We start from the raw sequence: 3,824 nt of genomic DNA, 5'->3' as shown, positions 1-3,824 counted from the left end.
GTGAAAATAAGAGTGGGCCGATTTTAGTGTGCATACATATTCTCTCAAGTTCTTCCAAGGTGTTTTGGTGATTTGTGATTCCATTTGAGGCTTCCACACTATTGGGGCTAAGCTCTTAAAGCTTGAAGACATCAAGCTACATCAAAAGGTATGTCATCTAACTAGAACTTTGTAGTATAGGTGCTTCATAATATGCTAGTTAGGATGAAACCTTGGAATAGTTAATATTTGCATGTATAATAGAGAAAACATAGATCCAAGGTTTATAGGGTTGCATGTACACCATAGGAGTGTTAGAATGCTCAAAACCCAACAGTTTCAACCCTTAATTTCATTGATGTAATTGAACCATTATCTGCAGAATATTTTGAGATTGCTAACCGTGAGACACTAACATTAGTGCTCCACATAAATTTATCTATTAATGCAGCTCAGGTTATATTAGAAAATTATGTGGTTGATAGAGAAGTTCAAGAGATGGCAGCTCATATGGACCAGCAGAGAAAGTTGAGGTATGGTACCCAAACTCTTAAATTACCAGTTTCTAACTCCAAGCTTTTTCCTTCTGTAGTGCAAGCTCCCATCTTGGAGCTGAAGACACTTCCAGAACACCTAAAATATGCATATCTTGGAGAAAAAGAAACATTACCAGTTATCATATCCAACAAGTTGTCAGAAAAAGAAGAGTTAGAGCTGATCAGAATTTTGAAGGAGTATAAAAGTGCAATTGGGTGGACTATTGCAGACATCAAAGGACTCAGCCCATCTCTATGCATGCATAAAATTTTGATGGAAGAAGATTATAAGTCATCACGGGAAGCCCAACACAGATTAAACCCACCAATGATGGAGGTGGTTAAAAAAGAAGTTATGAAGTTATTGGATGCTAGGATGATATACTCAATTTTTGACAGCAAATGGGTCAGCCCAGTTCAAGTTATACCTAAGAAGGCTGGAGTGACAGTGGTAGAGAACAAAGAAGGAGAGCTGGTTCCAACTCGGGTTCAAACGGATGGCGTGTTTGTATTGACTACAGAAAATTAAACGCAGCCACCCGAAAAGATCATTTTCCTCTCCCATTTATAGATCAGATGCTAGAGAGGCTTGCTGGAAAATCCCATTACTGCTGCTTCGATGGATTTTCAGGTTTCCATCAGATTCCAGTTGCTCCAGAAGACCAGGAGAAAACGACCTTCACCTGCCCATTCGGGAGATTCGCGTATAGGCGTACACCCTTTGGACTCTGCAACGCACCCGCTACCTTTCAAAGGTGTATAGTTAGTATCTTTTCTGAGTATGTCGAAAATACCATAGAAGTCTTCATGGATGATTTTACCGTCTATGGAGACTCCTTTGATATTTGTTTGAAAAACCTCACAAAAATTTTACAAAGATGTATTGAAACAGACCTGGTCTTAAATTTTGAAAAATGTCACTTTATGTTTGACCAAGGTCTGATTCTTGGACATATTGTTTCAAAAAGAGGTTTGGAAGTCGATAAAGCAAAAATAGATGTTATAAAAAGCTTACCCTACCCGAAGAATGTTTGCGAAGTGCGTTCCTTTGTTGGTCATGCAGGGTTTTACAGGAGGTTTATAAAAGATTTTTCAAAGATATCAGTTCCCATGTGCCACTTACTACAAAAAGATGTTAAATTTGACTTCAATGAAGACTGCAAGAAAGCTTTTGATGTGCTGAAAAATCTTCTTACTTCTGCCCCCATCATTAAGCCCCCAGATTGGAGTTTACCATTCGAGATAATGTGTGACGCCAGTAACACTGCTGTTGGAGCTGTTTTAGGACAAAGAAAATACCGGGTTCCCCACGTTATATATTATGCATCAAAAACTTTAGACATCGCCCAAGCAAATTACTCCACCACAGAAAAAGAGTTGCTGTCAATCGTCTTTGCATTGGAAAGACTCAAAGCCACGGTTGATTAGATGGATTTTGCTGCTACAGGAATTTGATATAGAGATCAGGGACAAAAGTGGGAGAGAAAATTTGGTTGCTGATCATTTGAGCCGACTCACTCCACCTGAAGACCCGACACCGATCCGCGAAACATTTCCTAAAGAGCATCTATTCGCTGTTCAGAACCCTCCTTGGTTTGCTGATATAGTAAAGTACTTGGTCTCCAGATAACTCCCTTCGGATCTCACCCGAGCCCAGAAAGATAAAATAAAGAAGGAGGCGGAAAGATATGTCTGGGACGAGCCGTATTTATGGAAACACTGTGCTGATCAGGTGATCAGAAGATGTGTGCCCCAAGATGAAGTCAAGTCAATTCTGAATTTTTGCCATTCAGAAGCTTGTGGAGGGCATTATGGTCCACAACGAACCGCACGCAAGGTCTTGGATAGCGGTCTTTATTGGCCTCATATTTTTCGTGACTCTTTTCTATTTTGTAAAACTTGTGAAAGGTGCCAAATGACTGGGTCTTTGACATCTCGTAATCAGATGCCACTTACTCCAATCTTAGTATGTGAAATCTTTGACGTTTGGGGTATAGATTTCATGGGTCTGTTTCCGCCATCTTTTGGGTTTGTGTACATCTTACTTGCTGTGGATTACGTGTCCAAATGGGTCGAGGAAAAAGCTACACGAACATACGATGCCAAGGTTGTAGTTGATTTTGTCAAGATAAATATATTTGCTAGGTTTGGGACACCAAAGGCCATTATTAGTGATCGCGGCACGCATTTCTACACTGCACCCTCGAAGCAGTCCTCAAGAAATATGGTGTCACACATCGGGTATCCACAGCATATCACCCGCAAACCAACGGGAAAGCTAAAGCTTCAAACAGACAGATTAAGGGCATTATAGAGAAAACCATCAATCCAGTCAAGAAATATTGGAGTATTCGATTGGATGATGCGTTATGGGCTCACCTGACAGCATACAAAACTTCTATCGGTATGTCACCATATAGAATTGTTTTTGGCAAACCTTGTCGATTACCGGTTGAATTGGAGCATCGAGCATATTAGGCTGTCAAAAACTTGAATATGAGCATGGATGAAGCTGGTAAGAAAAGAAGATTGGATATTCAAGAGTTAGAAGAAATCCGGAATGATGCTTAAGAGAATGAAGCAATCTATAAGGAGAAGACAAAAGCTTTTCACGACAAGATGATCTCGTGAAAGGTATTCACTACCGGTCAAAAGGTACTCTTATATCATTCTCGTTCAAACTTATTTCCAGTAAATTGAGGTCCCGTTGGGTGGGACCTTTTGTTGTTACTAACGTGTTTGATCATGGTGCTATAGAAATTAAGAGTGAACAAACAGGAAAGATTTTTAAGGTAAATGGTCATCGTCTCAAACCATTTTACGAAGGGTTTCAAGTTACAAATGAAAAAGTGGAGGTAGTCGAGGTGCTGACTTACCGCAATTGAGGAAACCAAGTAACAATGTCGAGCCAACGACAGTAAAAATGGGCAGCTTACCGGGAGGCAACCCGGGCGTTTGTTTTAGTTTCGTTTTTTTTTGCAACTTCTTTTCAATTTTTATGTGTTTTTAGCTACTTAGGTCGACCATTTTCAACTAAATCGTGTTTTTAAAATAAGAAGGAACAGACAGATTTTTTTTTTAAATAAGAAGGAACAGACAGATTTTTTTTTTACCGGGAGGCAACTGAATGCAGTTTTGGTGGAACCTGCGATCACAGGTTCTATACATGCGATCGCATGTATAGATTTTTTTTGCACCTGGACGTTTTCTGCATCGATAAAACAACAACGGATCATTTTTTTTAAAACCTGCGATCGCAGGTACTGCCTTTGCGGTCGCAGGTTGGTCTTTTGCTATAAATATGGGTCG

The sequence above is a fragment of the Lactuca virosa genome, chromosome 5, assembly GCF_052849685.1.
Source record: "Lactuca virosa cultivar CGN04683 chromosome 5, Lactuca_virosa_CGN04683_v6, whole genome shotgun sequence".
Taxonomy (NCBI): domain Eukaryota; kingdom Viridiplantae; phylum Streptophyta; class Magnoliopsida; order Asterales; family Asteraceae; genus Lactuca; species Lactuca virosa.
The sequence above is the reverse complement of the archived record's forward strand: the minus strand, read 5'-3'. Positions refer to the sequence as shown.